Source organism: Triticum urartu, chromosome 5 (assembly GCF_003073215.2).
Source record: "Triticum urartu cultivar G1812 chromosome 5, Tu2.1, whole genome shotgun sequence".
NCBI classification, from domain to species: domain Eukaryota; kingdom Viridiplantae; phylum Streptophyta; class Magnoliopsida; order Poales; family Poaceae; genus Triticum; species Triticum urartu.
The window spans coordinates 350,392,132-350,404,062 of record NC_053026.1 but is presented as its reverse complement, the minus strand read 5'-3'; the positions used below and the strand labels follow the sequence as shown (position 1 = coordinate 350,404,062).

The window sequence follows — 11,931 nt, the reverse complement described above, 5'->3', positions numbered from 1 at the left end:
ATAGTGCATTTTTATTGGATTATACTTAGTCTTGTGAGGACATTCAGTACAACTAAAGGTTCATATGGTATTATGGCAGATCCCTTTACAAAGCTCCATAAAAAACAACCCAGGGAAAAACAAAGTGGTGTTCATCGGTGGCGGAAGGAGAAATGAACTTATACTTTTCTCTTTGTGAATTCATGGTGCAATTTTTGTGTTTGCATCTTTTCCAAGCAGCCCAATTGGTATTTTTTAGAAAAGTTTGTTGAGGTAACTTGTCTTGAAGTGCTGGCATGCTATCATGTGAGAAAATGTAATTTGGACAGATGGCCGCCTTTGAGATATCACAGGTCCATCAAAGTGGACATTAAGGATGAGAAACATAGTAGTAATTTCCCAAATATGATATTTTAGTCAACACATACAAATTAAATTAAGTTAGAAAAACTACGAAATGGATTTTAGAATTAATGATAGTTTGACAAAGATAAGTTTAAAATGAAGGAAAATCATTGGAAATCGATGAATTTTATTTTTTTGGTCGTTCTTGATAGCTTTCGATTTTTTTCCCTTTTCATAAAAAATTCTTGTTTTTTATTATATATTGAAATTTTCTATTATAAACAAGATCCATTTTGGAATCTAGGGAAATCAAAATAAAATCATGTTTTATTTTCTAATTTATATTGTTGTTATTAATATATATTCAGGCTTTTAAGTGTCATTCGTCTTCCACTTTTTAATGAATATAGTGTGGGTGGGTTTGCCATGAGTTGGAAACCACCACCATGTTGTCGGTCAAACCACTCAGAGTTGGGTGAGGGGTCAAATTTATCTGGTTTTTGGTGTTAAGGATGCTAATGGCCACTCCCTCTATTATAAAATATTTGAAGTTTTAGGTTTATCTTAAATAACATTTCATTAAGTTTGACCAACTTTATGAGAAAACTTACTAATAAACACAACATCAAATGTATATAGTATGACCATATATTTTAGGACCCTGATAACCACAAAATGTGTGGTGGTTAAGCTTAAACACCTCCATCCTCCCCATTTGTTACATGCATGCATGCATTAGAATAATCCTCTGCTCCTCCCACATGCATTTCTCTCTCTAATTATAATTTGAAAATTCAAAATGTTTTGTAGCACAAACTGTCAATTCGATTCAAAATTGTTTTCACATAAAGAATTCATCATGATGAGACCTTTGATACCATATCTCATGTTGATATGTTCCGACAACTTTTTGGGGGGGCTCAAAAGGTATCACGCATGGGCTACATAATTTACAACACATATGATATGTAATTTATCGTGCTATTTTCAGATAAGTTGTTGGGGTATGTTTGTCAACAACTTTTCCCCCTTGGTCAATGTTATCGTGGTGTTTGCACGTAAGTCAACTGGTATGTGGTTCGTATATTAACATATTATTTTCACATAAGTTGCTGGGGTACATTTTTCAACAATCCCCCCTTGTCAATCTTACCACGGTGTTTGTATGTAAGTTATCACATATTCGGTTCATATATTACCATGCTATTTTCACATAATTTACCAGCGGTATGTTTTTCAACAACCTTTTCCCCTTGGTCAATGTCATCACGATGTTTGTACGTAAGTTATCAGGTAGGCGGTTCCTCAGCGTTAGTTCAAGCCACGGTAACCAACTCGAAAAGTTCTTTTTTGTGCAAACTTGTTTCCCTTTCCACTTCTCGTAAGGTAAATGTAACGCTAAAAATAAAAGCAGTGCGTTCCTAGTTTTTTTTCTCTTTGGTCGATTTTTCTTCATTTTTTTCATTTCTCTTTCTAATTTCTTTCTTTTCTATCTTTTATTAATTCACAAATATTGTCCAAATCCATGTTTTGTTTTTACAATTTGTGAGTTTTTTTGATTATGTGAACTTTTTTCAAATCCATTTTTGGTCAAATTCATGAACTATTTTCAAATTCTTTTTCCTTTTCTTTTACAAACGCGCAAACTATTTTCAAATGAAAAACATTCTTAAAATTCGTGAACTTTTGTTTCAAAATCAATGAATTTTTTTTCCAAATCTATGGTTATTTTCTTTGAAATCCATTAAGTTTTTTTCAACTTCGCGAACTTTTTTCATACTTCCAAAATCAACGGTTTCTTTTCAAAATTGATGTTTTTTTAAATCCATGAACTATTTTTGAACCCTTGAACTTTTACAAGTTTGCGAAATTTTTGTCAAATACATGATTTTTTGAGTTTGTTAACTTGTTCCAAACCCACGAACAATTTTCAAAATCATGATTGAAATTCGTGAACTTTTTTCAAATTCACAATTTTTTTGAACCCTTTAACTTTTTTAAGTTTGTGAACTCTTTTTAAAATCCATGAACTTTTTCTAAATCCTGCATACTTTTTTGAACTTGTGAAGTTTTAAGAGTTCATGAACTTGTTTTCACATCCGTGAACTTTTCTCAAGCCCATGACATTGTTTTAAAATTTATGATCTTTTTCAATCTGGTGAACTTTTTTCAAAGTCTCAACTTTTAAAATTTTAAAATTCTTGATTTTCCAAATTTCATGAATATTTTTAAAATTCAACAACTTTTTTAAAATTCATGACATTTTTAAGATCCACAATCATGAACATTTATTCAAATCCACAATCATGAACTTTTTAAAATCCACTAATTGAGGAACATTTATTCAATTCTGTGAACTTTTTTTAAATTCACAAAATTTTCTCTATATTTTTGATTTGTTTTCAAATCTTTCGACATTTTTCATCTTACAATTATTTTGAAAGTACTACAAAAAAACCGAAAGGAATTTTTCGACCAACTACCGAAAAAAAATCAGAAGAAAACTACTTGCTCCATCCCATAATATAACATTGTTTGGTAAGCCGTCTTTGGTTGCAAAACGATCTTATATTATGGGATGGAGGGAGTAGCTTCTTTTAAATAGACAAACAAAGAGAAAACCTAGCTGGTGAAAGCAAGCGAGCGGGTGAGCCAGGTGGCTCAATATTGGGCCGCCGCCCACTAGCATCAAGCTTAAGGTACACACATGTGGGCTAGCCCATTTAGAGTACTTTTAAAATTTTAAAATTCGTGAATTTTCGAAATTTCATGAATATTTTTAAAATTCAACAACTTTTTTAAATTAATGACATTTTTAAGATCCACAATCATGAACATTTATTCAAATCCACGAACTTTTTTCAAATGCTTGAACTTTTTAAAATCCACTAATTGAGGAACATTTATTCAATTCTGTGAACTTTTTTAAAATTCACAAACTTTTCTCTATATTTTTGATTTATTTTCAAATCTTTCGACATTTTTCATCTTACAATTATTTTGAAAGTACTATAAAAAAAACCGAAAGGAATTTTTCGACCAACTACCGAAAAAAAATCAGAAGAAAACTACTTGCTCCATCCCATAATATAACATTGTTTGGCAAGCCGTCTTTTGTTGCAAAACGATCTTATATTATGGGATGGAGGGAGTAGCTTCTTTTAGATAGACAAACAAAGAGAAAACCTAGCTGGTGAAAGCAAGCGAGCGGGTGAGCCAGGTGGCTCAATATTGGGCCGCCGCCCACTAGCATCAAGCTTAAGGTACACACATGTGGGCTAGCCCATTTAGAGGTTAAGTACTCGAGCACGTAAAAAAATGGCCTAAAAGACCCGAGCCAGCGAGAGATCGAACTCGTGACGCTCCGCTCGTGAAGTGAAGAACCTGACCAATCAAGCTGGCAAAATCTAGTGATTTGTATGCAGTGCAAGAGTTTAAAGTATCGAATACCTTTCAAGTTTTCACGAATAATTCAATAAAATCAAGAAAAATAAATGGAAAATTCTGCACAAAAATTGACAGACGCAAATACATTTTTAAAACCATGAACACTTTTTTCCAAAAAATGTGAACACATTTTGAAATTCGAACAAACTTTTGAAACTTGAGCAATTATTGAAAAGATGAACAAATTTTTTGAAATTCCTAATTTTTTTTGAAAATATACATCAAACATTTTGTAATACATGCAAAACAATTTTTAAATACATATAATATACGCACAACAATTTTGAACTCCACATTGAATATTTTTGTGATATACCCAGAACAAAATTTTAATATATGTTGAATTTTTTTGTAATATACTCTGAACAATTTTTAACTACACATTGAACATTTTTGTGATATACGTTGAACATTATTTCAATACACAATGAACATTTGTGTGATATACGCCAAATTTGTTTGAGTTGTGAACAAAATTTAAAAACCTTGAATTTTTCTAAAATCATTACCAAAATTTGGAATTTTAAACATTTTTTGAAAACAAAGGATATAAAATAAAAACAAAATGATAAAATAAAAATATAAGAAAAAAAATGAAACTGAATCAGAATCAGAAAAGAAACCGAAACAAAAAAAGCAAACAGAATTTTTTTTGGAAATTTGGTTAAAAAAAATACCGTTTAAAGGAACCTGCTAGAAGGTGAAGTCGGCCGGCCCATCGCATGGCAGACGACGTGCATCAGGAGGCGAGCAGATAGAGTTTTGGTCATGCCATGTCACACTTTCTGGCCCAAAACCGCCTAAAATTGATGCAAAACCACCTAAGGGGGAGATTTACCCGGTTTTAAGGAATTGGGGGTTAAGATCATACCAAATTTGAGTTCAGGGGGTATTTGTCCTCAGGCTACATTTGAGGGTGAAAAATAGACTTCTTTCAGAAAGGAGGGACATCAACGAGACGGCCCGCTTCGTTCGCTTGTGCGTGCGACTGAGTTCCTGGCCCAATGAGCCGCCCCTTCTAGTTTATCGCCCTTCTTAAGCGTGTGTGGCCCAATGAGACGGTATAATATTGAGTCTGTCGCCCTTCCTTCCTCCCCCTCCACTAGTTCCTCCACCAAAAACTAGGGTTAGGGTTAGGGCGGCGGCGGCGGCGGCTTTATTTCCGATCGCGATCGCCATGGCCACCGGAGGCGCCCCAAAGCCGGAGGAGGAGACCGTCGTCTTCGACGATTGGGTGATGCTGGAACGCATCTTCCGCAAACGGTGCCACGATGACCTAGACGCTGCTGGTGAGGCCGTCAACAAGAACAAGACCGCCGCTCCAGTCAAGATTGACAGCGGCCACTCTTGCTTCGTCTCCTTCACCCTCGCAGCTCCTCTAGGGTCCTCCTACTTCAACCTCCATTGGCCGGAGAGACAAGGCTCAGAAGGACTCCTTGCCTTCGTCCGGGCAATCGACAAGAACCTTGTCCTCTTCGACATCTCGATCCCCGACCGGATTCGCTACATGGACGCTCCGCAAGATCTGTTCGTCTACACGGCCTCTGCTCCTCCCCCCTCGGTGCAGCAGCTTCCTCGGCGCAGCACAAAGCGGTTCCTGGCTCATAAGTTCACCACCGGCATTCTGCAGCTCAAAGCGGAGCACTGCTACATCGTTGCCGACCTCAATGTCCACCCCAAGAAAAAGGGCGTTAGTGCTGAACTCTGTGTCTTCAACTCCGGCGCCAACGAGTGGAGAATCATCACCAAGGTGCTTGCTGATAAGCTCCCTGACCTCTAGTGGACCGATGATGTGTTTGCTTTCGACGGCCGTTTCCTTTGCTGGATGGACTACTTCAGCGGCGTTGTGCTATGCGACTTCTCCAAAAATGTGGACTCCTCGGTGCTCCACTTCGTGCCTTTTCCTGGAGGAATCAAATACCCTGATGACGCTCGGATCCCGAGGTACTTCCCAGGGAGGTTCCGAAGTGTGTCCATCAGCCAAGGCATGATCCGCTATGTCCATATTGACAATGACTTTCATGAAAACAGTCCACAGTGGCTGGCGAGGGATTGCTCCTAAGAGAAGCAAACGGCGGCAGAAGCAGCTAACCCGCAAAATCACCATTTGGACGTTGAACTCCAATTTCGAGTGGGAGGTGCATTGTGAGATCAACCTGGATTGTCTCTGGGCACAACCTCGTTACCAAGGTCTGGGCTTACCTCGGCGTCTTCCTGAGTTCCCAGTCATCAGCATGGATGACCCGGGTGTTCTGTGCTGCCTGCTGAGGGCGAAGGAATTTGATGGCAAGGAGTGGATGATCATGGTTGACATGAACCATGCGGATCTGCAGTCATGTACTGATGTGAATGTAGAAGACAAGTTCTCTAATACCACCCAACTTTCAACTGTCTTCTCCAAATACCTTCAAAAGGCGAACAGGTAACTGGCTACAAGAAGCTCCCTTAATATTCAAATGACATCTTTCACGTACGTTCTTACATATTATATAACATGGTTGCCTTTGCTTAGCTTTCTGTTGGATACGGTACTGGTAAACACTGGTGTTTTTCCTTACTTATCGTACCTATGGTGCAATAGACATGCTGCCTGGTTTTTCATTCCATGTAGGATTCTCAAAGAACTTCTTTCTTAATTGATGCCATTCACGCACATTCTTACATACATACAACCTCCGTCCCAAATTAATTGTCTTAGATTGATTGGACAAATCTAAGACAAGTAATTTGGGATGGAGGGAGTATTATATAACATGGTTGCCTTTGCTTAGCTTTCTGTTGGATATTGTAGTGGTAAACACTGGTGTTTTTCCTTATTTATCGTACCTATGGTGCAATAGACATGCTGCCCGGTTGCATTCGGTGTAGGATTCTCAAAGAACTTTGGCTTTGGTGCACGCTTTATAGCTTACTGCATGTTGTCTGCTCCCTGTATGAATCACTTTGAAGTGTCCCCTTCTTTCATTGTCAACTCTCTGCACAGTGACTGACCCATACCATCCTACTAATCAGGGTTGTTTTCCCTATGTTATTCTCTGTTGCTTTACTCCTGCCCCAAAGTTTCTATTTTGCTGCCTTCTGCCGTTGCATGTCCTCTAGTGTTGCTGTGTTATAGTAATATATATATACATATATATAGATTAATTGAAGCATTTAATATGTTGTTGCCTTGAATCTTCTGTTGGGCTGTTCCAGTGTTTGAGTTGTAGCTGCTTCAGTTGTGTAGAGATTCCAATATGGACTCCCTCCGTTCGTAAATATAACTCCTTTTTAGAGATTCCAATATGGACTACGTACAGAGCGAAATGAGTGAGTATAAGCTTTGGTCCTTCTGCCATCAAGTTTTCCTTAAGAGTCTAGAGTCCTCTATTTCTCCTTATTGGATCTTTTGCTCTTTACATGGGATTGTCCATTATCTGTACAAATGGGACTGTAATTCTTTCAGCAGCCTTCTGTCGCCACTAGCATGGTGCTATTTTGAAGTGAATTCTTGGAACCACATTATTTTGATTGCTGTTGTAAAGCATAAAACTATATTGTCCTCTAATTTCTGTAGGGGGGACAAGCGTCTATGAAGCTTTATTAGCACATACTTCTCTGTTGGCAAAATTTCTTTGGTTTACTTTGGGTCAATCAGGTCACATCTCTGGCTGTTTCTGTTAGAATCCTTTTGTTTGAGATAGCGTATACCATGGTTTTTAAGGCAGTAAAGTGTCCTAAGGCGTTCTACCCCTGCTCTGACGCCTAAGCGGGCACCTGAGCACTAAGGCAGACTAAGCGCCTAAAGCGGGCAGATTTCCAAGGCGCTGCCAGGGCGCCTAAGCGTCCTAACGCAGAAAAACCATGGCATATACTTTTATATCGTCTAACTGAGTGCTGGCCATGGTGGAGCTTAGTGTAGACCAACAGGGCCCATGCCCCCCTCCCCCCTTAATTTTTCCATCCATCGAAGAAAATGCTATTAATTTGGTTCCCTTCGAGTAATGGCCCCCTCTTGAATTATGCTCAAGCTCTGCCAGTACTGGGCCAGTGAGCCATTCTCTTTACACGGGAGTGCCATTAGCTAAAACCCCTGTAGTATTAGCTTTGCTGGCCTTCTCATGTTACTGTCTTACTCTTGATTCTGGCTACAACCCTTCTGATTGTTTTCTCTATCCTCTCATGCCTCATTTCATTCTCTCACGCCTAATCCGACATTGGTACGGCTGGACTGTGGTGAGGACTCCAATTTTTCTCGAGTATGCTGCCCTGTCGCCGCGTTCAGCCTCTTGTTACACCTGAACACACACACACACACACCATGCCTGGCTGCAGCATGTTTGCTACCAGTCCCTGCATGTCAGTTGTAGTCCTTACCAGAGGCTGTGCCTGCTCATTGAGGCCACACCGCAACGCCATGGCTATGTGGTGTTCTGAATATTATGTCAAGCTAGGCGATGACATTACCATCTGAATCCATGTCAAATATATGATGCAATTGCATTTGCATTAATATTGAGTGCAGAACTATTTTCTTTACCAATATACTCCACTGCAATGCCATTTGTCTTTCTTGTTTGTCTTTTTTTAAACTACCCTTTTCAAGTGACAATTCATCTTATCTGTTTATACTGTTCGCAAACAACATACTCAGATGTTCAGATGGTGTATATATCTGAGTTATTTTTATTTCTATTTTTGAAGGGATGGCATGGGACAACATTGAGCTAACTTCATTGAAATGCAAGTCTGCAATATGAAGACCTGTAATCTGGTGACTGAAGGTGAACACTTTGCGGATGCTCAAATCAAAGATGTTGTTTGTCAATGACGCGGTGCAGGCAGAACAGTTTGATGATGTACTGATGAATATCTATTGGAGTAACGCTACATGTTCTGGATCATTTAATCATATGTTTTAGCGTTAAAAGTATGAGATTGAATATCTTTTCTTTCATGAAAATTGAATTGAGGGCAAGCACAAGGAAAAAAAATAGTGCTAGACATTATTTTTGGTTTTCTTATCGAGGCCGAAATGTCTTAATTACAGAGATCTTCCAATATTTTTCTATTGGGGGTTCTTCCATTCCTTTTTTTTGAGGAATTATGACAGTGAGGGAAGCTCCCCACTGACCTTTATATTTCTCATTCCTTTTATTGAGCACAATGATGTGAATCAGGCTTTAATAAGTTCTAATACGCAGCGGCACAATTCATGCTCACTTGTACTCCCTCCGTTCCTAAATACTCCCTCTGTCCCGAAATACTTATCGGAGAAATGAATAAACTTGGATGTATCTATAACTAAAATACGTCTAGATCCATCCATTTCTCCGACAAGTATTTTCGAACGGAGGGAGTATAAGTTTTTCTACATACGGAGCAAAATGAGTGAATTTACACTCTAAAATATGTCTATATACATCCGTATGTTTCGTTCCTAAATATAAGTAGTCAATTGTTGGAATGTCAGCTCTCTCTTGATCTCGCTACAATAAAATATAGGTCCCACTTAATCCTAATAGCGTTCTTATTTTCTTTAAAATTATTCGCTTGCTTACTCCTAACAAGTGGGGTCCACACTTATCATTGTGAGATAGATAGAGTTGACATGTGGGTATAGGGGTATTTTGTCATATAACATGGTCAACGAGTTTGACCTGACAATAACAATGTCTAATGGCATTTCTGAGCAAACATCTAATGGAATGATGGCAATTTTTAGATATCTAATGGCATTTTTGAGAAAACATCTCATGGAAGGATGGCATTTTTGAGTGTTTGTAATTTCTAGTGGCAAAACTGAGCAGTGAGATACAATTAGTGGCATAAATGATAAAAACCCTTTAATCTATACTCACTTAGCTCAAAAAAAACATTCACCACACCTAATACCAAAATAACAGTTCCACTAGAGATGCAGTGTCATGTGCCGTTGAAATGAAATGCACCGAGCACATTCATATTTATCCTAGATCAGTTTTCAGCATGAACTTTTTCCATCCATCGCTGAATTAATTACGATCATCAGGATTTCCTGTACCACAAAAAACTCAATTAGAAAAACAAAACTTTGTTTCTGCTATAAGGAAATTCATCATAGTGGCAAAGGGTGCAAAATATGAGACCAAAAATGCGCATGAAAACCTGGCAATGATCTGTTCAAATAAACAATACAAGTTCTCAAAGAAACTATGTCAACTTTCAAGAAACACTTGATGAAGAAACAACATGACAGCAGTATTAACAAAATCTTGAATAGGAAAGGATGTTCTAAACAACGGCAGGTTCCCATGAATTATGATTTTGAATGCAAAGAAGATAGCTACAAGAATTTCTTGTTCTCAATACAAGTCTATTGTGGATAATAACACACATGTCCAGGATATTTTGTTACAACAAAGGATATATGGTAGGCTGACCTGATATATGTATGGCAAGAAGAAATCAAGGATTTCTCAGAATTCAACCAGAAATGATCATCAATATTTTTCCCTGAAGAACGATGTCAACCGCGTCAATTCCTAAAAGATGTATAAAGAAGTTTGTTTGTTTACTTGGTTTAGAGGAAGAACCCAATAAACAGGGCAAGCTGTCATAGCCCTAGAATTTGGTTGCAGATAGTGGCATTGCATCCATGCATCATGTCTAAAGTTATGTGAAATTGATATGGGGATTGATCCAAACCCTAGCACCAAAATTAAATCAACTAGGTTCAACTAAAAATTGCATTCAATGAACCCAAAATGCCTTCATTAATGTTTGATATTTTTGGCAAGGCTTTGAGTCCAAACAAAAAATGGTGAACATTTTTGTGGAATATTCTGGGCACTGAATTTAAATCATTACTGTATTTTGCATTTGGAATTATATTCATAATATATAAGAATATATTTTCAAAAGCCCTGAAATATTTTATGTGCATCTGGAAATGACCAATGTGCAACATAAAAATATTTAGAGGAATCTTTGGCACTAATTGAAGTCATTTTGATTTCAAATAGTGGCAAATAAATAAAAAGAAAACAGAACAAAATAAAACAGAGCAGAAACCTCACCTGGCTTACCTGGCCTGCTCCTGTTGCAGAGGCCCAGCCCACCAGGTGCCGTCGTCCTCCTGGCGCCAGTCGGCCAGGCGCGTGGGCGACGCGCGCGCACGCACGCACGGCACGCCACGCCACCAGGGTGCCTGCCTGCCTCCTCCTGCCAGCGAGACGTCGCGAGCATCGCCCGGAGCCGTCTGGCTCTTCCTCTCTCTTCCTGGAGCTCTTTCCCCTCCTCTGGTTCTCTCACCCTTGCTGTTCCCCACCTCAACGAACCGCGCCGCCGTGACCGACGAGCTCCACCATGGCCGCAGCCACTCCCTCGCTCCCTCTCCGCGTCCTCGAGCTCCGCCCCGACCCCGTGGAGCAACACACCTGACACATGCGACCAGAAGAGGCCCAGTCGGCCGGAGCGTCTTCGTCTTCACCTCTGGTGCCCGGAGATCGAATCCATCAATTCGCCTCGTCCAGAGCGTTCCCGAGGCCGCTGACCTACCCTGTCGCATCCCTGTGAGCTCCTGCTCCTTCCCCTTGCTCATCCCCTCCGTTTCCGTGCCCTAGCTGCCTCTCCCACCATGGCCGCAAGCTTCTCGCCGCCGGCCATGAGGTCGCCGTGGCCAGAGCCCGAACCAGCCGCTCCCGCATGCGTCATCGTTCCCCTTGCCTCTCCAAGAGCCCGTAGCCACCACCAGATCTTCCCCACGTGCCCTATAGCCGCCACCCGAGCTCACCCGAGCTTCGGCCACCGCCACGAGCTCGTCTCCGGCGAGTACGACGCACCACAGCCCCTCCGCCACTCGTTTGGTCGCCGGAGGAGCAAACCCGACGCGCTCTGCCGTCTCTGGCTTCACCGGCGACGAGCCGCCGGCCTAATTCCGGTTTAGTTAGTACTAATGACTCCACTGAACACCCCAGAGCCACTGCTATGTGGGCCCTTGTGCCTGTTTAGGTTAGTTTAATTCCTGTTTAGATTAGTGCTAATCTTGCGGACCCTGTTGGAACCGCAACCCTCTAGCTACCTCTTCTCTCACTCGAACGAAGGTGGAAGAAAAAGAACAGTGAACAAAAGATTTTCCGGCCGGCGCACGAACGCCCCAATCCTTTTCTTCCTTACAGTAGCTACATGGCTACACATGGC

General features: G+C 40.1%; 1 long non-coding RNA gene across 1 annotated transcript; it reads left to right on the top strand.

The window, feature by feature from the left end:
• The first annotated feature begins 5,804 nt into the window (after positions 1-5,804).
• On the top strand, positions 5,805-8,891 carry LOC125508966. Its single transcript, XR_007283880.1, has 2 exons — positions 5,805-6,193; positions 8,455-8,891. It is a non-coding gene; the product is annotated as an uncharacterized LOC125508966 (long non-coding RNA).
• The last annotated feature ends 3,040 nt before the right edge of the window (positions 8,892-11,931 follow it).